Source organism: Arachis stenosperma, chromosome 3 (assembly GCF_014773155.1).
Source record: "Arachis stenosperma cultivar V10309 chromosome 3, arast.V10309.gnm1.PFL2, whole genome shotgun sequence".
Taxonomy (NCBI): domain Eukaryota; kingdom Viridiplantae; phylum Streptophyta; class Magnoliopsida; order Fabales; family Fabaceae; genus Arachis; species Arachis stenosperma.
In genome coordinates this window covers 89,783,319-89,808,214 of record NC_080379.1, presented here as the reverse complement: position 1 = coordinate 89,808,214, position 24,896 = coordinate 89,783,319, and the positions used below count along the sequence as shown (strand labels likewise).

General features: G+C 39.8%; 1 non-coding gene across 1 annotated transcript; it reads left to right on the top strand.

Annotated features, from left to right (window-relative positions):
* The first annotated feature begins 24,583 nt into the window (after positions 1–24,583).
* Positions 24,584–24,687, top strand: LOC130972635 (small nucleolar RNA R71). The gene has a single exon (XR_009083797.1). It is a non-coding gene; the product is annotated as a small nucleolar RNA R71 (small nucleolar RNA).
* Positions 24,688–24,896: the final 209 nt, after the last annotated feature.

Genomic DNA, 24,896 nt, shown 5'->3' with positions numbered 1-24,896 from the left:
TTTGGGAAAAAGAGTGCACCTAGGTACAAGGCTTTTAGCTGTAGTATCTTTTTAGGTTACCAGTGTGAAAAAACCTCAGGAGCTCCTGTCCTTGGAGGTCGGACACCTTATAAGAACCTTTACCTATAACCTCTATTATCTTACAGGGTCCTTTCCAGTTGACAGCTAGCTTCCCTTCACCCGACTTCTGTGTTCCAATGTCGTTCCAAACCAGGACAAGGTCATTGATGGTGAAGCTCCTTTTGATCACCTTTTTATTGTACCGTAGAGCCATCGTTTCCTTTACAACTTCTTCCTTAATCCGAGCTCTTTCTCAGACTTCATGTAAGAGGTCGAGATCTTCTCTCTGGGCCTGGGTGTTAACTCTCTCGTCGTAAAATAGTACTCTAGGTGTTTCTTCAGATATTTCTATAGGGATTACTGCTTCCATTCCCTATGCGAATCGGAAGGGTGTTTCTCCTGTTGTGGAATATGGAGTGGTTCGATAAGCCCACAAGACGTGAGGAAGCTCGTCAACCCAAGCCCCTTTCGCGTCTTGCAATCGACACTTTAGTCTGGACAATATGACTTTGTTGGCAGCTTCAGCTTGCCCATTGCACTAGGGGTGCTCTACAAATGTGAACTAGTGCTTGATTTTCAAGTCAGATGCCAGGTTTCTAAAAGTCAAGTCGGTAAATTGTGTTCCATTGTCTGTGGCGATGGAATGACAAACTCCAAACCTTGTGATTATATTTTTATACACAAATTTCCGACTTCTTTGAGCGGTGATGGTTTCCTATGGTTCAACTTCAATGCACTTAGTAAAGTAGTTAACCCCTACTATGAGGTACTTGGCTTGGCCTGGGACTTGGGGGAATGGTCCAAGCAAATCCAACCCCCATTTAGCAAATGGCCATGGTGAGGTGATATTAATGAGTTCCTTAGAAGGTGCTACACGGAAATTAGCGTGTTTTTGGCAAGGTGGGCACGTTTTGACGAACTCGGCAGCTTCTTTCTATAAAGTCGGCCAAAAGAATCCAGCTCGGATCACTTTTTTAGGTAGTGACTGAACTCCTAGGTGGTTTCCACATATGCCACTATTTATGTCCTCCAAGACTTCCTTTGTGCTGGAGGTCAAGACACATTTTAAGAGGGGTGTTGAGATTCCTCTTTTGTATAAGATATTGTGGACTAGGGTTTAGTTTTGTGCCTCCTTCACAAGCTTTATGGCCTTCTTTTCATCCTTGGGGAGCATATTAAGGTTAAGATAGTTAATTATGGGAGTCATCCACACTAGATGTTGAGTATGTACAGTCAGTACTTTTTCTTCCTTTGATATGGATGGTGTATGTAGGGTCCCTTGGATGAAACTTCTATTGTTGCCCCCTGGCTTAGGTGCTAGCCAATTTTGATAGTGTATCAGCTTGGGCATTATGTTCATGAGTTATATGTCGGACCTCACATTCAGGAGAGTGTGCCAGTTGTGCTCATGTTTCATCCAAGTATTTCTTCATTTGGGGTCTTTAGCTTGATAGATGCCATTAATTTGTCAAGTTATTACTACCACCTTTCCTGCCTCAATCTCTTTAGACAGCTTCAAGCCAGCAAGTAGAGCTTCATATTCTGTCTAATTATTAGAGGCAAGGAACTGAAACCTTAGGGATAGTTCTATCCAAGTTCCTTGGTCGCTTTCTAAGATAACGCCAGCCCCACTTCTGGATTTATTTGATGATCCATTAATGTACAGCGATGAAGTCAGCGATGAAGTGGGGTTTCCAGGACTTTTAGTGTATTCAGCGATGAAGTCGGCGAGATATTGTGATTTGATGGCTGTCTGAGTTTTGTATCTTAGATCGAACTCAGACAACTAGACCGCCTATTACAGGATCCTCCCACCTAAGTTTGTCTTTTGTAGAATATTTTTCATTGTTGATTAGTACGAACTTTAATGGTGTAAGCATGGAAATAGGGTCATAACCTTTGAAATGTAAGGACAACAACATAAGCAAACTTCTCTATCTTCTGATAATTCAGCTCTGTCCCTTGTAAGGGTTTGCTGATGAAGTAGATAGGTTGCTGCCCCCTTTTGTCTTCTCGGACCAGAGCCGAGGATATAGCCTGACTTTCCACTGACATGTATAGTATGAGCTCTTCTCCCTTCTCAAGTCGAGTAAGTACGGGTCAGTGATGAGCGGATAATTTATACGCTTTTTGGCATTGTTTTTAGTATGTTTTTAGTATGTTTTAGTTAGTTTTTATTGTATTTTTATTAGTTTTTAGTTAAAATTCACCTTTCTGGACTTTACTATGAGTTTGTGTGTTTTTCTGTGATTTCAGGTATTTTTTGGCTGAAATTGAGGGACTTGAGCAAAAATCTGATTCAGAGACTGAAAAGGACTGCAGATGCTGTTGGATTCTGACCTCGCTGCACTCGAAGTGGATTTTCTGGAGCTACAGTAGCCCAATTGGCGCGCTCTCAACAGCTTTGGAAAGTAGACATTCTGGGCTTTCCAGCAATGTATAATAGTTTATACTTTACCCGAGCTTTGATGGCCCAAACCGGCATTCCAAATCAGCTCAAGAATGCCCGGCGTTAAACGCCGGAACTGGCACAAGAATGAGAGTTAAACGCCCAAACTAGCACAAAAGCTGGCGTTTAACTCCAAGAAGAGTCTCTACACGAAAATGCTTCAATGCTCAGCCCAAGCACACACCAAGTGGGCCCGGAAGAGGATTTTTCTGACATTTACTTATTTCTGTAAACCTTAGGCTACTAGTTCTTTATAAATAAGACCTTTCGATATTGTATTTTTCATCCTTGGATCTTTGTTCATCTTTAGATCTTTGAATCTTTGGATCCTTGATCATTTTGAGTCTTTTGATCATGTATTGGGAGGCTGGCCATTCGGCCATGCCTAGACCTTGTTCTTATGTATTTTCAACGGTGGAGTTTCTACACACCATAAATTAAGGTGTGGAGCTCTGCTGTACCTCGAGTATTAATGCAATTACTATTGTTCTTCTATTCAATTCAGCTTGTTCTTATTCCAAGATATTCATTCGCTCTCAAGAACTTGATGAATGTGATGATTATGTGACGCTCATCATCATTCTCACTTATGAACGCGTGCCTGACAACCACTCCCGTTCTACAAGCAAACAAGGCTTGAATGTTTATCTCTTGGATTATTTAACCGGAATCTTACTGATATAAGCTAGAATTGATGGCGGCATTCAAGAGAATCCGGAAGGTCTGAACCTTGTCTGTGGTATTCTGAGTAGGATTAAATGATTGAATGACTGTGACGAGCTTCAAACTCCTGAAGGCTGGGCGTTAGTGACAGACGCAAAAGAATCAATGGATTCTACTCCAACCTGATTGAGGACCGACAGATGAATAGCCGTGCCGTGACGGGGTGCGTTGAACATTTTCACCGAGAGGACGGGATTGTAGCCACTGACAACAGTGATGCCCAACATACAGCTTGCCATGGAAAGGAGTAAGAAGGATTGGATGAAGACAGTAGGAAAGCAGAGAGACGGAAGGGACAAAGCATCTCCATTCGCTTATCTGAAGTTCTCATCAATGAATTACATAAGTATTTCTATCTTTATTCTATGCATTATTCATATATCATCCATAACCATTTGAATATACCTGACTGAGATTTACAAGGTGACCATAGCTTGCTTCATACCAACAATCTCCGTGGGATCGACCCTTACTCGCGTAAGGTTTCTTACTTGGACGACCCAGTGCACTTGCTGGTTAGTTGTGCGAAGTTGTGAAATTATGTTTATACCATGGTATTGAGCACCAAGTTTTTGGATTCATTACCGAGGATTATTTGAGTTGTGAAAAGTAGAGATCACAATTTCGTGCACCAAGTTTTTGGCGCCGTTGCCGGGGATTGTTGAGTTTGGACAACTGACGGTTCATCTTGTTGCTTAGATTAGGTATTTATCTTCAGAGTTCTTAAGAATGAATTCTAGTGTTTCAAGGTGATGTTCTTATCATCACCAAAGCTGATTGATTCTCATCAATTTAGCTCTTGAATGCAATGTCCTGCTGAAGCTTGGCTAGCCATGTCTAATTTCTTTAGACTGAAGCTTTAGACTAAACATTGCATGATTCCTGGAATTCTCATTAAGAATTTTGATATCTTTATTTTCTTCTCCACTTAATTTTCAAAAAAAAAAAAATTGCAAAATCATAAAAACCAAAAATATTTTGTGTTTCTTGTTGAGTCTAGAGTCTCATTTTAAGTTTGGTGTCAATTGCATGTTTCTGTTCTTCTTGCATTCATTCAAATGTCTTAAGTGATCTTCAAGATGTTCTTGATGATTTCATTGCTCTGATCTTTAAATTCTCTTGACTTGAGTGTTTTGTGTTTCTCATGTGCATTCTCATTTTGTTAGTGTCAGTAGTATACAAACTGCTATGTTTGGTGTCTTGCATGCATTGTTATTTGATTCTAGTTGCATTTTGATTATTCCTCATTATTAAAAATCCAAAAATATTTTTAATTTGTGTCTTCTCAAGTCAATAATACAGAGAATTGAAGATTCAGAACATTCAGCAGAGGAATTACACAGAAAAAGCTGGGCGTTCAAAACGCCCAGTGAGGAAGGCAAACTGGGTTTAAACGCCAGCCAGGGTGCCTCGCTGGGCGTTTAATGCCCAAAAGGGTAGTGCTTTGGGCGTTAAACGCCAGAATGTGCACCATTCTGGGCGTTTAACGCCAGGATGGCACAAGAGGGAAGATTATGTTTTCAATTCAATTTTTTTTCAAGTTTTCAAAATTTCTCAAAATTAAATCTTTTTCAAATCATATCTTTTCAATCATATGTTTTCAAAATCAATTTCTTTCCTTTTTCAAAAATACTTGCTATCAATTAATGATTTGATTCAACATTTCAAGTATGTTGCCTTTTCTATTGAGAAAGGTTTAATGTTTGAATCATATCTTTTCTTGTTAGCCAAGTCATTAATTTTTAAAATCAAATATTTTTTTTAATTGTTTATCAAATCATATCTTCTCAATCACATCTTTTTAAAAACCATAACTTTTCAATCATATCTTCTTAATCATATCTTTTTCAAAATAGTTTTCAATCATATCTTTTTGATTTCTAATTTCAAATTCTTTTTCAAAAATCACTTGATTTCTTTTCCACTCTTAGTTTTCGAAAATCAATTACAATTTTTCAAAATGTTTTTTTAAAATCTTTTACTTAATTTTCGAAAATTTCTTCCCCTCTTCTCACATCCTTCTATTTATGGACTAACACTATTCCTTAATGCACAATTGGAACTCCATCTTTCTTGATAAGTTCGAATTCTCTACTTCTTCCTTCTATTTTTCTTTTCCTCTGACACCTCAAGGAATCTCTATACTGTGACATAGAGGATTCCATATTTTCTTGTTCTCTTCTCTTTCATATGAGCAGGAGCAAAGACAAAAGCATCCTTGTTGAGGCTGACCCTGAACCTGAAAGGACCTTGAAGCGAAAGCTAAGAGAAGCTAAGGCACAACTCTCTGTAGAGGACCTAATAGAAATCTTCAAAGAAGAAGACATGGCAGCCGAAAACAACAACAATGCAAGGAAGGTGCTGGGTGACTTTACTGCACCTACTCCCGACTTCAATGGGAGAAGCATCTCTATCCCTACCATTGGAGCAAACAACTTTGAGCTTAAGCCTCAATTAGTTTCTCTAATGCAACAGAATTACAAGTTCCATGGACTTCCATTGGAAGATCCTCATCAGTTTTTAACTGAATTCTTGCAAATCTATGACACTATCAAGACTAATGGGGTTGACCCTGAGGTCTACAGACTTATGCTATTTCCTTTTGCTGTAAGACACAGAGCTAGAATATGGTTGGACTCACAACCTAAAGAAAGCCTGAACTCTTGGGAAAAGCTAGTCAATGCCTTCTTGGCAAAGTTTTTTCCACCTCAAAAATTGAGTAAGCTTAGAGTGGAAGTCCAAACCTTCAGACAGAAGGAAGGAGAATCCCTCTATGAAGCTTGGGAAAGATACAAACAATTGATCAGAAAGTGTCCCTCTGACATGCTTTCTGAATGGAGCATCATAGGTATTTTCTATGATGGTCTCTCTAAACTATCCAAGATGTCATTGGATAGCTCTGCTGGAGGATCTCTTCATCTGAAGAAGACGCCTACAGAAGCTCAAGAACTAATTGAAATGGTTGCAAATAACCAATTCATGTACACTTCTGAAAGGAATCCTGTGAACAATGGAACGAATCAGAAGAAAGGAGTTCTTGAGATTGATACTCTGAATGCCATACTGGCTCAGAATAAGATATTGACTCAGCAAGTCAATTTGATTTCTCAAAGTCTGTCTGGAATGCAAAATGCATCAGGTAGTACTAAGGATGCTTCATCTGAAGAAGAAGCTTATGATCCTGAGAACCCTTCAATGGAAGAGGTGAATTACATGAGAGAACCCTATGGAAACACCTATAATTCTTCATGGAGAAATCATCCAAATTTCTCATGGAAGGATCGATAGAGACCTCAACAAGGTTTCAACAATAATAATGGTGGAAGAAACAGGTTTAGCAATGGCAAGCCTTTTCCATCATCTTCTCAGTAACAGACAGAGAATTCTAAGCAAAGCCACTCTGACTTAGCAACCATGGTCTCTGATCTAATCAAAACCACTCAAAGTTTCATGACTGAAACAAGGTCCTCCATTAGAAACTTGGAGGCACAAGTGGGACAACTGAGCAAGAAAATTACTGAACTCCCTCCTAGTACTCTTCCAAGCAATACAGAAGAAAATCCAAAAGGAGAGTGCAAGGCCATCAACATGGCCGAATTTGGAGAGGAGGAAGAGGCAGTGAATGCCACTGAGGAAGACCTCAATGGGCATCCACTGGCCTCCAATGAGTTCCCTAATGAGGAACCATGGGAATCTGAGGCTCACACTGAGACCATAGAGATTCCATTGGATTTACTTCTGCCATTCATGAGCTCTGATGAGTATTCTTCCTCTGAAGAGGATGAGTATGTCACTGAAGAGCAAGTTGCTAAATACCTTGGAGCAATCATGAAGCTAAATGACAAGTTATTTGGTAATGAGACTTGGGAGGATGAACCCCCTTTGCTCACCAAAGAACTGGATGACTTGTCTAGGTAAAGATTACCTCAAAAGAGACAAAATCCTGGGAAGTTTTCAATACCTTGTACCATAGGCACCATGACCTTTCAGAAGGCTCTGTGTGACTTAGGGTCAAGTGTAAACCTCATGCCTCTCTCTGTAATGGAGAAGCTAGGGATCTTTGAGGTACAAGCTGCAAGAATCTCACTAGAGATGGCAGACAATTCAAGAAAACAAGCTTATGGGCTTGTAGAGGATGTTCTGGCAAAGGTTGAAGACCATTACATCCCTGCTGATTTCATAGTCCTAGAGACTAAAAAGTGCATGGATGAATCCATCATCCTTGGCAGACCCTTCCTAGCCACAGCAAAGGCTGTGATTGATGTTGACAGAGGTGAATTGATCATTCAAGTGAATGAAGAATCCCTTGTGTTTAAGGCTCAAGGATATCCCTCTGTCACCATGGAGAGGAAGCATGAAGAGCTTCTCTCAAAACAGAGCCAAACAGAGCCTCCACAGTCAAACTCTAAGTTTGGTGTTGGGAGGCCACAACCAAATTCTAAGTTTGGTGTTGAACCCCCACATTCAAACTCTAAGTTTGGTGTTGAGAGGTTCCAACATTTCTCTGAGTATCTATGAGGCTCATTGAGAGCCCTCTGTCAAGCTACTAACATTAAAGAAGTGCTTGTTGGGAGGCAACCCAATGTTATATTTAATCTATTTTTCTTTGTTATTTTATGTTTTCTGTAGGTTGATGATCATGAGAAGTCACAAAATCAATTGAAAAAGCAAAAACAGAATGAAAAACAGAAAGAAAAATAGCACACCCTGGAGGAAGAACCTGTTGGCGTTTAAACGCCAGTAAGGGCAGCAAATGGGCGTTTAACGCCCAGTCTGGCACCATTCTGGGCGTTTAACGCCAGAAAGGGGGCACCAGACTGGCGTTAAACGCCAGGAAAGGGCAAGAAGTTGGCGTTAAACGGCAGAAATGGGCACCAGCCCGGCGTTTAACGCCAGAATTGGCACATAGAGCATTTTTGCTCGCCACTTGGTGCAGGGATGACTTTTCCTTGACACCTCAGGATCTGTGGACCCCACAGGATCCCCACCTACCCCACCACCCTCTCTCTTCTTCTTCACCCATTCACCAATCACCTCAACCACTCTTCCCCAAACACCCCTCACCTATCAAATCCCATCTTCACTCTCTCATTTTCACACACCATAAACACTACTTCTCCCCCTTTGGCCGAACCACAAAGCCATATCCATCTCCTCTATTTCTTCTTCTTCTACTCTCTTCTTTCTTCTTTTGCTCGAGGATGAGTAAAACTTTTAAGTTTGGTGTGGTAAAAGCATTGCTTTTTGTTTTTCCATAACCATATATGGCATCCAAGGCCGGAGAAACCTCTAGAAAGAGGAAAGGGAAGGCAAAAGCTTCCACCTCCGAGTCATGGGAGATGGAGAGATTCATCTCAAGGGTGCATCAAGACCACTTCTATAAAGTTGTGGCCTTGAAGAAGGTGATCCCCGAGGTCCCTTTCAAACTCGAAAAGAGTGAATATCCGGAGATCCGACATGAGATTCGAAGAAGAGGTTGGGAAGTTCTTACCAACCCCATTCAACAAGTCAGAATCTTAATGGTTCAAGAGTTCTATGCCAATGCATGGATCACCAAGAACCATGATCAAAGTGTGAACCCGGACCCAAAGAATTGGCTTACAATGGTTTGGGGGAAATACTTAGATTTTAGTCCGGAAAATGTAAGGTTGGCATTCAACTTACCCATGATGCAAGGAGATGAACACCCTTACACTAGAAGGGTCAACTTTGATCAAAGGTTGGACCAAGTCCTCATAGACATCTGTGAAGAGGGCGCTCAATGGAAGAGAGATTCAAGAGGGAAGCCGGTTCAACTGAGAAGGCATGACCTCAAGCCCGTGGCTAGGGGATGGTTGGAGTTTATCCAACGCTCAATCATTCCCACTAGCAACCGGTCTGAAGTTACTCTAGATCGGGCCATCATGATCCATAGCATCATGATTGGAGAAGAAGTAGAAGTTCATGAGGTTATAGCCCAAGAACTTTATAAGGTGGCGGACAAGTCCTCTACCTTGGCAAGGTTAGCCTTTCCTCATCTCATTTGTCACCTCTGTTATTCAGTTGGAGTTGACATAGAGGGAGACATCCCCATTGATGAGGACAAGCCCATCACTAAAAAAAGGATGGAGCAAACAAGAGATCCCACTCATCATGAAATCCCTGAGATGCCTCAAGGGATGCACTTTCCTCCACAAAACTATTGGGAGCAAATCAACACCTCCCTAGGAGAATTGAGTTCCAACATTGGACAACTAAGGGTGGAGCACCAAGAACATTCCGTTCTCCTCCATGAAATTAGAGAAGATCAAAGAATCATGAGAGAGGAGCAACAAAGGCAAGGAAGAGACATTGAGGAGCTCAAGCACTCCATAAGATCTTCAAGAGGAAGAACAAGCTGCCATCACTAAGGTGGACCTGTTCTTTGATTTCCTTGTTCTTTATTTTTCTGTTTTTCGAAAAATCATGCTTATGTTTATCTATGTTTGTATCTTGTGATCATTAGTGCATTAGTGTCTATGCCTTAAAGTTATGAATGTCCTATGAATCCATCACCTTTCTTAAATGAAAAATGTTCTTAATTGAAAAAGAGAAGAATTGCATGAATTTTAAATTTTATAACAGATTAATTATTTTGATGTGGTGGCAATACTTTTGTTTTCTGAATGTATGCTTAAACAGTGCATAAGTCTTTTGAATTTGTTGTTCATGAATGTTGGCTCTTGAAAGAATGATGAAAAAGGAGATATGTTACTGAGGATCTGAAAAATCATAAAAATGATTCTTAAAGCAAGAAAAAGCAGTGAATACAAAAAAAAGAAAAAGAACGAAAAAAGGGAGAAAGAGAAAAAGAAAGAAAAAGAAAGAAATAAAGTTGTGATCCAAGGCAAAAAGAGTGTGCTTAAGAACCCTGGACACCTCTAATTGGGGACTCTAGCAAAGCTGAGTCACAATCTGAAAAGGTTCACCCAATTATGTGTCTGTGGCATGTATGTATCCGGTGGTAATACTGGAAGACAGAGTGCTTTGGACCACGGCCAAGACTCATAAAGTAGCTGTGTTCAAGAATCACCATACTTCACTAGGAGAATCAATAACACTATCTGGATTTTGAGTTCCTATAGAAGCCAATCATTCTGAATTTCAAAGGATAGAGTGAGATGCCAAAACTATTCAGAGGCAAAAAGCTAAAAGCCCCGCTCATCTAATTAGTACTGATCTTCATAGATGTTTTTGGAATTCATTGCATATTCTCTTCTTTTTATCTTACTTGATTTTCAGTTGCTTGGAGATAAGCAACAATTTAAGTTTGGTGTTGTGATGAGCGGATAATTTATACGCTTTTTGGCATTGTTTTTAGTATGTTTTAGTTAGTTTTTATTGTATTTTTATTAGTTTTTAGTTAAAATTCACCTTTCTGGACTTTACTATGAATTTGTGTGTTTTTCTGTGATTTCAGATATTTTCTGGCTGAAATTGAGGGACTTGAGCAAAAATCTGATTCAGAGACTGAAAAGGACTGCAGATGCTATTGGATTCTGACCTCCCTGCACTCGAAGTGGATTTTCTGGAGCTACAAAAGCCCAATTGGCGCGCTCTCAACGGCTTTGGAAAGTAGACATCCTGGGCTTTCCAGCAATGTATAATAGTCCATACTTTGCCCGAGATTTGATAGCCCAAACCGGCGTTCCAAATCAGCTCAAGAATGCCCAGCGTTAAACGCCGGAACTGGCACAAGAATGAGAGTTAAACGCCCAAACTGGCACAAAAGCTGGTGTTTAACTCCAAGAAGAGTCTCTACACGAAAATGCTTCAATGCTCAGCCCAAGCACACACCAAGTGGGCCCGGAAGTGGATTTTTCTGTCATTTACTCATTTCTGTAAACCTTAGGCTACTAGTTCTTTATAAATAAGACCTTTCGCTATTGTATTTTTCATCCTTGGATCTTTGATCATCTTTAGATCTTTGAATCTTTGGATCCTTGATCATTTTGAGTCTTTTGATCATGTATTGGGAGGCTGGCCATTCGGCCATGCCTAGACCTTGTTCTTATGTATTTTCAACGGTGGAGTTTCTACACACCATAAATTAAGGTGTGGAGCTCTGCTGTACCTCGAGTATTAATGCAATTACTATTGTTCTTCTATTCAATTCAGCTTGTTCTTATTCCAAGATATTCATTCGCTCTCAAGAACTTGATGAATGTGATGATTATGTGACGCTCATCATCATTCTCACTTATGAACGCGTGCCTGACAACCACTCCCGTTCTACAAGCAAACAAGGCTTGAATGTTTATCTCTTGGATTCTTTAATCGGAATCTTCGTGGTATAAGCTAGAATTGATGGTGGCATTCAAGAGAATCCGGAAGGTCTAAACCTTGTCTGTGGTATCCTGAGTAGGATTCAATGATTGAATGACTGTGACGAGCTTCAAACTCCTGAAGGCTGGGCGTTAGTGACGGACGCAAAAGAATCAATGGATTCTACTCTAACCTGATTGAGGACCGACAGATGAATAGCCGTGCCCTGACAGGGTGCGTTGAACATTTTCACTGAGAGGACGGGATTGTAGCCACTGACAACGGTGATGCCCAATATACAGCTTGCCATGGAAAGGAGTAAGAAGGATTGGATGAAGACAGTAGGAAAGCAGAGAGACGGAAGGGACAAAGCATCTCCATTCGCTTATCTGAAGTTCTCACCAATGAATTACATAAGTATCTCTATCTTTATTCTATGCATTATTCATATATCATCCATAACCATTTGAATCTGCCTGACTGAGATTTACAAGGTGACCATAGCTTGCTTCATACCAACAATCTCCGTGGGATCTACCCTTACTCGCGTAAGGTTTATTACTTGGACGACCCAGTTCACTTGCTGGTTAGTTGTGCGAAGTTGTGAAATTATGTTTATACCATGGTATTGAGCACCAAGTTTTTGGATTCATTACCAGGGTTTATTTGAGTTGTGAAAAGTAGAGATCACAATTTCGTGCACCAGTCAGCTAAAGAAGACACGCGTGAAGAACGGAAGATTGGTGGTTTAGAAGTTATAGTAAACTCTCGTTGTAAGTATAGTTACTAAACCAAGCAATCAACCTTTCTTACAAACATTTTGGTTGTCACAAGTAACAAACCCCTAAATAAATTGATAACCGAAGTATTTAAACCTCGGGTCGTTTTCTCAAGGAATTGCAGGGAAGTGTGTTCTTATTATTGGTTATGAGTTTTGTAAATTGGGGGTTTTGATAATGAGGAACAAGTAAGATGAATAACAAGTAAAATAAATAAATGACTGTAAAATAAACTCTTGGCAAGGTATGAGAAATTGGAAGTCCTATCCTAGTTATCCTTTTCAATGATGATGAAAATTGAATCTTAATTCCACTTAGTTAACCTCTGCTGGTGCAAAGGAAGGTCAAGTGGCTAATTAGTTTGATCTTCAAATCCTAGTTAATTTCCTAGAAAAAGATTGGGATTATTGACGTTCAAGCTAATTGGCAAAGATAGCGATTATCGATCACGTTGAGTTTGATAACTCAAGAGTTACTGATTTCTTAACCAAAGCCAAGAATGTAGAAAGCTAAATTAAAATCATAAATATCTGGAATACCTCAAGTAATATTCATTCAAAGCAGTAAAATCTAACATGGAAAAGTTTCATAAGCCAATTGGGCAACATAAATCAAATACAAATAAAAGCATTAAAGTATCTCAAAGTAGAAGAGAAGTCAAAATAAAGGAATATTGAACCTGATATGAAGATGAGATAAATCCTAATTTCTAAAAATCCTAATCCTAAATCCTAAGAGAGAGGAGAGAACCTCTCTCTCTAAAAACTACATCTAAAACTATGAAAAGTGAATTATGAAAGTATGTTGAGTCTCTGCATGTTCCCTAACTTTAATCTGTGTTTCTGGGCCAAAAATTGGGTTGAAATCCGGCCCATAATCTCTGCCAGTGACTTTTGTAATTCTACAGATCGCGCACGTCACACAGACGCGTCATTCACGTGGACACGTCATTCGGCGTTTTTCTTTTCCATGCGGGCGCGTCGTCTATGCCTCCACGTCGCTTCTGCTTTTCCAATTCGCACGTCCGCGTCACTCATGCGGCCGCGTCACTGTGAATTCCTTTCTTCCGTGCGGTCACATCGCTGACGCGTACGCGTCACTTCTCGCTGATCATCTCATCAATTTCTTGTGTTCCTTCCATTTTTGCAAGCTTCCTTCCCAATCTCTCACTGATTCATGCCCTATAAAGCCTGAAACACTTAACACACAGATCAAGGCATCGAATGGTAATAAGAGAGGATTAAGATTAGCTAAATTAAGACCAAAGAAGCATGTTTTCAATCATGTAACAATTTTAGGAAGGAAATATAAATGCATGCTAATTATATGAATAAGTGGGTAAAGACCATGATAAAACCACACAATTAAACACATTGTAAACCATAAAATAGTGGTTTATCAGCGCGACCCAAAGAAACAAGTACGACTTCGAGAAAAGAACAAGTCAAAAGCCAAAAATGTTGAAAACAACTTAAGGCTCAAAGGTGCTTAGCTAAAAAGGGAACAACTCCGCTCAAAGAAGGCACGATTTCAAAAACAGGGCTACAAAATTGTTCGAACAAACTAAAAAGGTTCCATAGAACACTAAAATGTTGTCGGACAAGCTAATGAAAGCACGGACACCAAGCCGCAAGGATCACTTTGCCAAAGCAGAGGTTAGACAACACAAACTTAAAGCGAGGCTGAACAGAGAAATACCCAACATCCATAAAATCCGCAAAGATTGCAGAGGAAAACCTCTCCCTTGATTTTCAAACGAAGTTACAAGAGGGAAAAGAAACGGAAAAGAGCAAAATGTAAAGCCCAATCAATGAGCATTAAAGGGCCGTGCGTATTCCCAAGAGAAACAAACGTGGCAAAAGAGGAAAAAAAATAAAAAAACGCTTCGTATTTAAACTTAGCATAAAACTCGCCAACAGAAGTACAGCTTGGACCAAGATGCTCAAATACGACTCCCCTAAGGGATCGAGGCTGGAAAGGACGACCTCAAGGGAAGATCGAAGCTCAAGCAGGGGCACTGTTCATACCATGGGTCGAGCTAGGCGTGCTGGTTCGGATAAAGACCAAAACGGCCGACCTCTGATAAAAGTTGGTCAACACCAACCTCTCTTCAAAGAGCTTGGCCAAAACGTCATAGAGGCCTAAGTAGGCCAAGACAAAAGGATGCGGCCCACTTCAAAGGCGGCTGGCCTGAAAGATAAGATGACTTCACTCAAAGATAAGATAAGATAACTAACTTATCTCAAGAAAGGTCACTTCACACTACTATAACTCACACTTTGATTCTACACAAAATCCTGCCTAAAGCACGTGCTAACTTAAGCATCGGAGTCTCTTGTAGGTACCACCACCCTCTGGTGATCAAGTGGTGCACGAAATTGTGATTCATATGTTATTGCATTTTGTAAAATTCATTGCTTTATCTTTCCCTGGCAATGGCACCAAATACTTGGTGTCAATGCCATGATTCACAACTTCGCACAACTAACCAGCAAGTGCACTGGGTCGTCCAAGTAATACCTTACGTGAGTAAGGGTCGATCCCACGGAGATTGTTGATATGAAGCAAGCTATGGTCATCTTGTAAATCTCAGTCAGGCTTATCCATGTGGTTATGGAAGATTAGATAATTAAAGGATAAATAAAATAGGATAGAAATACTTATGTAAATTAATGGTGGGAATTTCAGATAAGTGCATGGAGATGAATTGTCCCTTTTGGATCTCTGCTTTCCTACTGCCTTCCTTCAATCCTTCTTACTCCTTTCCATGGCAAGTTGTATGCAGGGCATCACTGTTGTCAATGGCTACATCCCATCCTCTCAGTGAAAAAGGTCCAAATGCTCTGTCACAGCATGGCTAATCATCTGTCGGTTCTCAATCAGGTTGGAATAGAATCCCTTGATTCTTTTGCGTCTGTCACTAACGCCCAGCCTTCAGGAGTTTGAAGCTCGTCACAGTCATTCAATCCCAGAATCCTACTCGGAATACCACAGACAAGGTTTAGACTTTCTGGATTCTCATGAATGCCGCCATCAATTCTAGCTTATACCACGAAGATTCTGATTAAGGAATCCAAGAGATATGCGCCCGGTCTAAGGTAGAACGGAAGTGGTTGTCAGTCACGCGCGTTCATAGGTGAGAATGATGATGAGTGTCACGGATCATCACATTCATCAAGTTGAAGTGCAACGAATATCTTAGAATAGGAATAAAGATAATTGAATAGAAAATAGTAGTAATTGCATTAAAACTTGAGGTACAGCAGAGCTCCACACCCTTAATCTATGGTGTGTAGAAACTCCACCGTTGAAAATACATAAGTGATGAAGGTTCAGGCATGGCCGAATGGCCAGCCCCCTGAATGATCAAAAGACCGAATGGCCAAAAGATGACTAATACACTAGTAAAAAGTTCTATTTATAATAAACTAGCTACTATGGTTTACAGAAGTAAGTAATTGATGCATAAATCCACTTCCAAGGCCCACTTGGTGTATGTTTGGGCTGAGCTTGAATGTTACACGAGCTGAGGCTTATCTTGGAGTTGAACGCCAAGTTGTAACGTGTTTTGGGCGTTCAACTCCGGGTCGTGACGTGTTTTGGGCGTTTGACTCCAGACAGCAACATGGAACTGGCGTTGAGCGCCAATTTACGTCATCAATTCCCGAATAAAGTATGGACTATTAAATATTTCTGGAAAGCTCTGGATGTCTACTTTCCAACGCCATTGAGAGCGCGCCATTTGGAGTTCTGTAGCTCCAGAAAATCCATTTCGAGTGTAGAGAGGTCAGATTCCAACAGCATCAGCAATCCTTTGTTAGCCTCCTTTTCAAAGTTTTGCTCAAGTCCCTCAATTTCAGCCAGAAATTACCTGAAATCACAGAAAAACACACAAACTCATAGTAAAGTCCAGAAATGTGAATTTAACATAAAAACTAATGAAAACATCCCTAAAAGTAGCTTGAAGTTACTAAAAACTACCTAAAAACAATGCCAAAAAGCGTATAAATTATCCGCTCATCATCAAGGATCACTGAAGAACGGAAGATTGATGGTTTAGAAATTATAGTAAACTCTCGTTATAAGTATAGTTACTAAACCAAGCAATCAACCTTTCTTACAAATGTTTTGGTTGTCACAGGAAACAAACCCCTAAATAAATTGATAACCGAAGTATTCAAACCTCGGGTCGTCTTCTCAAGGAATTGCAGGGATGTATGTTCTTATTATTGGCTATGAAAAAGGTAAAATTGGGGGTTTTGGAAATAAGGAAGAAGTATGACAAGTAATTAAAATGACAATTAAAATAAATAAATAATTATAAAATAAACTCTTGGCAAGATATGAAATTTCGGAAGTCCTATCCTAGTTACTCCTATAAGAATGGAAGTTAATCCCACTTAATTAACCTTTGCGTAAGCAAGGGAAAGTCTAGTGAACCAATTGGGTAGATTTCCCAAGTCCTAGCCAAATCCTAAGGAAAGACTAGAGTTAGTGGAATTCAAATTAATTAGCCGACATAATAATCAATCATGAATAGTTGGTAACTCAAGAGCTTCCAGTTAATCAATTAAAGCCAAGAATATAAAAAGCTAAATGAAAATCATAGATCTGAAAATACGTCAATTGTATTTAAATATAAATTTAAGTCTAACACGGAAAGATTTATGAATCAAATGGGCAGCATAAATAATAAACAGATAAAAGTATTAGAGTATCCAAAGTAGAAGAGAAACATAAATTATTGAACCTCGTATGAAGAAACAATCCTAATGACAAAAAGAAATTCTAAATCCTTTAAGAGGAATCCTAATCCTAAAACCTAAGAGAGAGGAGAGAGCCTCTCTCACTAAAAACTACATCTAAAACCTAAAATTTTGAATTATGAAAAGCCTGTTGAGTCTCTGCATGTTCCTTGACTTTAATCTGTGTTTCTGGACCAAAAACTGGGTTGAAATCCGGCCTAGAATCTCTGCCAGCGACTTTTGTAATTCTGCAGATCGAGCACGTCACGCGGACGCGTCATTCACGCGGACGCGTCATTCGGCGTTTTTCTTTTCCATGCGGGCGCGTCGTCTATGCCTCCGCGTCGCTTTTGCTTTTCCAATCCGTGCGTCCGCGTCACTCATGCGACCGCGTCACTGCGAATTCCTTTCTTCCGCGCGGTCGCGTCGCTGACGCGTACGCGTCACTTCTCGCTGGTCATCTCCTCAATTTCTTGTGTTCCTTCCATTTTTGCAAGCTTCCTTCCTAATCTCTCACTCATTCATGCCCTATAAAGCCTGAAACACTTAACACACAGATCAAGGCATCGAATGGTAATAAGAGAGGATTAAGATTAGCTAAATTAAGACCAAAGAAGCATGTTTTCAATCATGTAATAATTTTAGGAAGGAAATATAAATGCATGCTAATTATATGAATAAGTGGGTAAAGACCATGATAGAACCACACAATTAGACACATTGTGAACCATAAAATAGTGGTTTATCAATCACCAGCACCTCCAGAGTCAACAAGTCGGATACGACAGCTCCGGCCACAATAACAGATCTCATCCGAGATCGACCTTCAGTTTCAGGTAACCCTCGGAACACTACTAAACAACTCAGACAAAATGAAAAAAGAGAAGGAACATCCAATCAACACAGAGGTGGGGCAACCAAAAGGGGCACCCTAGGGACTACGAAAACAAGGAGTATTCAGCAAAACCCAGGGGCACCCTTTGGAGGCAACAACAGAACAAGAACCCAGAAAAGGAGATGACGCAAAAATTGGAACCCTAACCAGCCTTAATACTCTCAAACATGCAAGGAGCTTAACCTAAGTACCAGCATATCTTCATACATTCAGTAACAAAAGCAAAACTACCAATAGTAACAGAAACCTAAAAGGTCCACATAGGAGCAGCAGGGAAAATCACAACGTCGATCAAAAACAAAGACGCAATCTTTTTACGGAAAGAATCTAGCTTCTCAAGGCAAACTCAATAAAAATAAAAACTTTGCAAGCATACAACAGTAAAAGCATACATAAAAGCGACTATCAAAGCATAAGTAGGAAAAAGAAATACTCACCTGCAGAGAAGAAGGAGCAAGAGCGATAACTGCTCAGACAAAAGCAACGACAAACACGCATCAATGAGTGCCTCTTAGAGCAATGGAGGTAGGAGGCTCGGGGGCGTAAAATCAGAAAAACAAACAAAGAGCAAAGAAGAGAAAAGGGAGGAACAAACTGAAAGCAAGAGTAAAACCTTCTTTAATTTCAAAATGAAATGGCAAGAGGGAAAAGAAGAAATGGCAAAAGGAAATTAAATGAGCCTTTAAAAACCATCACGCATTCCCAAGAAAGCGCAACGCATGCTATAATTAAAGAAGGAAAGAAACGCTTCAAATCAAGCAAAGGCAAACCTGATAGCCATAAACTTGATAGCTACGATTTTAGGAAATTGCACGATCGGCAAAAATTCCTTCCGGCAAGTGCACCGGTTATCGTCAAGTAAAAACTCACAATAGAGTGAGGTCGAATCCCACAAGGATTGGTTGAGTGAGCAATTCAGATTAGAAGTGTGTTCTAGTTGAGCGGAATCAAGATTTAGATGAGAATTGCGGAATGTAAAATTGGCGGAAAACGTAAATGGCAAGAAATTGAAATTTGCGGAATCTTAAATTGCATGAATTAAAGAGCTAGAAGCTAAATTGCTGAAATTAAAAAGGGATCGGGGTGATTGCATGAATTTAATTGCAGAATGTAAAGAGAAAGTGGTAGATCAGAAATGGGGAATTCATTGGGTTTCTGGAGATATTGAAATCTCCGAATCAAAACATTTTTATCCCTTCCTCAACCAATGCATTCATTGAATTTTTGCTTGGCAATCTTATATGATTGGATCCCAATCCCTTGGCTCACCAATTCTCTCTAAAAACAAACAAATTCCCAATCCCTTGGTTTAAATGTTCATAAGAAGAGATAATGCTCGATCTCTGATTATACCACACAGTTTCATGAACCACAATTTGGTAGGATTACATGTCACAATATCCATCCAAACCCCAATCCAATTCACTGTGAGAAAGCTTCTCTAGCATGAATCCTCCATTCCTTTCCCAAGGTTCCGAAGGATTCCAATTATGGATAGTTTCTTTCCCAAGACAACTAACCAATGGAATTAGATCGAGAAGCTTTCTAACAAAATTCAAGAGAAAAGATTGAAGAAGAAGATAAAAACTATTATTGATTCATTGAATTACAATAGAGCTCCCTAACCCAATGAAAGGGGGTTTAGTGAGTCATAGCTCTGAATTCAATTACAAAAAGTCTGAAAAATAGAAAAATGATCCAAAAGTTCTCTCCTTTTTTTTAACCAACTTAAATTCTATCCTATTTATACACTTTCTAAATTGAGCTTCTGTTGTGTTTCTTGGGCTTTGAGGCCTTTCCCTGATTTCCTTTTGCTTTGGGTTTATGATCCAAAATCCTGATGAGGCTGCTGATCCAATTCTGTAACATTCATTGAGCAAACTTAGTGATAATCAAGTAATGACACATGACTCAACAAATTGAAGTTCCAGACTCATCAATTCTTCAGGCCCAATCCCATAAACCATGATATTCAATTGGGTTTCATACCAGAGTATGTTTAAGTTAATGCTTGTGCTCAAATGCTAACTTAAACTGCAATATCTTTGGCCCAGAAACCTTTTCAATTAGTGGCGTTTAAGTTGCAGTTTAAGCTTAAACTGCAACTTAAATGTTGGACACTCCTGGAGGTGATATAAGTCGAACACGTTTAAGCTTCAGTTTAAGGTTAAACTGAAGCTTAAACGTGGAAATGGAAGAAGGCAACCCTAGAGTGTGGAATTGTCGAACACGTTTAAGCTTCAGTTTAAGGTTAAACTGAAGCTTAAACGTGGAAATGGAGGAACGCCATCCTGGAGGGTAAAGGTCGAACACGTTTAAGCTCCAGTTTAAGCTTAAACTGGAGCTTAAACGTGGAAATGCAAAACGCAACCCTGGAGGAGAATGGTCGAACACGCTTAAGCTCCAGTTTAAGGTTAAACTGGAGCTTAAACGTGGAAATGGCTCCCTGTGGCTTTCAATTCTGGCGTTTAACTTCCAGTTTAAGGTTAAACTGGAGGTTAAACGCCACTTTCAGCCCTTTCCTCAGCTTTCATGATTTTGGCGTTTAAGCTCCAGTTTAAGCTTAAACTGGAACTTAAACTTCACATGTGATATTCAAGCTTCCTTTATTGATTTTGTTGCTTCCTTGCCTAGACTCTTCTTCCCTGAAATCATCCAAACAACTGCATCAAAGTCTTGCAAAATTTCATGAGAAATCTTTCATTCATAGCATTCAAGTAATATAACTAAAAATTCATGTATTTTGCATCAAAATCATACTGTTTGGATGGTTCATTGCTTTGTTATTCATTTAACCATTCTTGGTTACTTTTAGCTCAAGAAAATGCATAAAACAACTAAAACTAACAGAAAAATGCTAGTGAAACTAGCCTAAGATTCCTTGGCATCACAACACCAAACTTAATACTTGCTTGTCCCTAAGCAAGTCCTGAGTTATTTGAGAAGAAAGTATGAAACAGAAAGCAATTACATTGGCTATATTAGCAAGCATTTGAAGTTCATCAGAAAGGTTTTATGCAGAAAGTTGCAGCATCACTTTTTCATTCTGATCAGGTAAGATTATCACTTTTTTCATTGCATCCATCAAACACTGCTATGGCCTCTTGTTATTCTTATGTCCTTGGCACTTTTCCCTTCTTTGTTTTTCTTTTTCTTAGAGCTCCTTTGCTCCTTGTTTGCTCAGTGTCATGTGTTGCACAAGCCTTTGGCATTTTCTTTTTCTTATCAGTGCACTACACATATCCACTACAGGCATTTTAGTTCACATTTCTTCTTGAGACATTGGTGCCCAGCACCTCTTTGTGTGACTAAATGTTTTGTATTTAGGTTGCTCTTGATAATGGACTTTTGGTTGATAATCCCGGGTTAGTTAACCCAAGTTACCAAGTGTTGAAACACTCCTCAGAACCTATTCATCCAAGCATATCCTTAATACATAAACACCACAGGCATTTGTCTCAGAAGTTCAAACCATTGGTGCCTAGCTTATTTTCTCAATTTTTTTTGCTTTTTGGTTGCCCTTTTTCAGTGGCTTTTTCTTCTTCTTTTTCTTTCTTTTTCATGGCCAAAGACATTTATTCATCAAGATCCATAGACAGTATTCAAACTTCTACACAAAAATGATAATTCTACACTCAATTTCTAGTGATTTGACTAAACAATCAAGCATGCATATCACCACTTAATTCTACTTGATTTGTCACTAATTGAGCCAAGTTACTTTTGTTCAAACTTTTCTTTTATTTTTGGAAACAGAACAAGCATGGCAAGCATTTGTTTAAGAAGGTGAAGTTATATCCAAACATCTAGGCATTCACTTTATTCAAAGCAGTAAACCAACACTCATACTAAAAACTTCACATTCCATAAAGATTCAACAATTACAGTTTAAACCAAAACAAGCATGCTTTTGTTTGCCTTTTAAAGAATGGTCAAGGAACAACACCACCTTGTGAAATTTCTTGTTTTCTCTTTGTTGCTAGGAAACAATTTGATTTCTCCTTCTTCTCCTAGTTGTTGCTTCATGTTCTTTCTAAGATCCTTGTTTCCTTTCCTGCAAAGAGTGATGAAGTTGCTTGCTTCTCAAGCACTTGAGTGGTTAGCTCAACTATGTATGGGCAAGTATCTGAGTCTTAAGTTGGTGTGTGAACACCAAACTTAGTCTCCTACTTACTCCTCTGCTCTTTGAATCCTTGAATTCTTCTTGGAATGAAGTTGCTGCTAAGGATTTTAAGCATTTCTGTGATTGCTTAGAATGGTTGTTCCTTTCATATAATTCAAAGGTTGTTGTGTTCAGTTGATCTGTATGGTGGAACACCAAACTTAGAGTCACACATTCCCCTTTGAATTATTGATCCACGAATTCATTGTTTGGTGTGAAACACCAAACTTAATTCTTTGCAATGCACAGAAACTACTTCACCTTTTTATTGAAACAAATAAAAGAAACAGCAAAGGAGTATTACCTCAGGTTGGGTTGCCTCCCAACAAGCGCTTCTTTAACGTCATTAGCTTGACGGTTGTCCCTTGTTAGGGTGGATTGTAGTGCTTGATGTCCTCTCCTCTCACTATGAAAACGTCCCCATTTGATTCCTTCATGATTTCCAAATGTTCCATAGAAAGAACTTTCCTGATTGTGAACACTTGAGGGAGCTGGGAAGGAATGGTTTTGAGGCCAGGTGGGATTGGCAGATAATGACTTGATATCACTTTATCTCCCGGAGAGAAACCTTCAGTGGGAATTTTCTTGTTTCTCCACCCTCTTGGCAATTTCTTTACAATTCTTCTCTCTCTCTTGAGGATTTCTTCATTGACCCTTATGCCAGGAGGATCCTTCTGATCTGTTTCTATTAATTCTTGTGGCTTTAACTCTTGCAATTCTTGTTTGCCTTCCAAGGACTGTTTCAGAGTTTCAGCTGCTGGATTGCTTTCCTCCAAACACAGATGGCTACTATCATCCTTAGGCTTTTCAGGTTCTGGTTCAGGCTCAGATGCAGGTTTAAAAACATGGAAAATGAGCTGTTCATCATGTATTTTCAAAATTAGCTCTCCTTGTTCTACATCTATGTGCGCTCTAGCAGTGGCTAGAAATGGCCTTCCCAGAATGATAGGGTGTAGGTAGCTTTCCTCCATGTCCAAAATGACAAAGTCTGTGGGGAAGAAATAATTTCCCACTTTCACTAGCACATTCTCAACTATCCCTTCAGCTTGCTTCTGAGTTTTGTCAGCCAGTTGTATGATTACATCAGTGGATCTCACCTCATTCAGTTGTAGCCTCTTCATAAGAGTCAGAGGCATCACATTTATGCTAGCTCTTAGATCACAGAATCCTCTGTCAATTTTTGTTTCCCCTATGATGCAGGGGATATGAAAACTTCCTGGGTCTGTTTTCTTAGAGACTATGTCCTTCTTGATGAGGGCACTGCATTCTTTGTTCATTATTATAGTTTGTCCTCCCTTCAAAACTCTTTTCTTGCTCAGCAATTCCTTCAAATACTTGATATGTGTAGGCATCTGCTGGAGAATCTCAAGAAAGGGAATATTGATATGGAGAGACTTAAATGTCTCTAAAAACCTTGAATATGTTTTCCCTTTTTCACCTCCTCCTAACCTCTGAGGAAATGGTGCTTTTGGTTGGTATGTTTCCAGCATGCCTTTATTTTGCAGTTCCTTGGCTTGCTTAGTTTCACTTTCCTGCTTAGCTTCTTCCACACCTTCCTTCAAGATTTCTGGCTCCTGTTCTGAGGGTCTGATTCCTTCTTCTTCTGAGACTTCCTTCAATATGGTGATGGCCTTGCATTCTTCCCATCTCACTCCCTTTTGTTCCCCTTTAGGATTCTTTTCTATGTCACTAGGGAACACTGCAGTTGACTTGGGGGCCTGTTGAGATAGCTCTCCTACTCGAGACTCCATCCTCTTGAGTTTTTCACCATGGTTCCTTAAGGTAGATCTCACATCATCCCTAAAGCTTTTCAACTCACTTATGTCCTGACCCATGTTTGCAAGCATTCCTTCTATCCTGTTTAATTGATCTTGAAATTGTTGGTTCGGATTAGGTTGGGCAGGTTGATTATTTTGGCCATGATATGGTGGTTGGGAGTAAGTGTTTGTGTGGCTTGGTATGATCTTTGGTTGGAGTTTTGGTATGCGGAATTGTTATGTTGGTTGGGGTTGTAAGTTTTGTGGTTTTGTGGTTGGGTTTGCTGGTTTCCCCACCCAAAGTTTGGGTGGTTTTTCCAGCCTGGGTTGTAAGTGTTGGAATGTGGATCATATGGTTGCCTTTGTTGATTTCCCACATAGTTGGCCTCTTCCCAATCACCTCCTTCAGTGCTTACTTCCTCTTGATCTTGTGTGTATTGCAGCCACTTGATTTGTTTCTAATTTCCTGGTGAGCTCTGCTAGTTGCTTGGCAAACACCTTGTTTTGGGCTAGAATTGTATCAACATGGTTCAGCTCTATGACTCCCTTAGTGTTGTGTCTCTCTGAAGCATAGTAGTACTCATTCTCAGCCACTGTCTCAATCACTTCAATGGCTTCTTCCACAGTCTTTTTCCTGTTCAATGAACCTCCTGATGAATGGTCTACAGCCTTCCTTGATTCATAAGAAAGTCCATCATAGAAAATATGCAATTGCACCCAGTCATGGAACATGTTTGGTGGGCATTTCCTTGTCAAATCCTTGAACCTCTCCCATGCCTCGTAGAGAGTTTCACCATCTTGTTGTCTAAAAGTCTGAACCTCAGATCGAAGCCTCTTGACCTTTTGTGGGGGGTAGAAACGTGCCAGAAACTTGCTTTCCACCTCATCCCAGGTTGTTAGGCTCCCCCCTTGGGAATGATTCCAGCCACTTAGCTGCCTTGTCCCTAAGTGAAAATGGGAACAAGAGCAGTTTATAGGCATCTTCCTGGACTCTATTGGACTTCACAGTGTCGCAAATTCTCAGGAATTTTGTGAGATGTTGG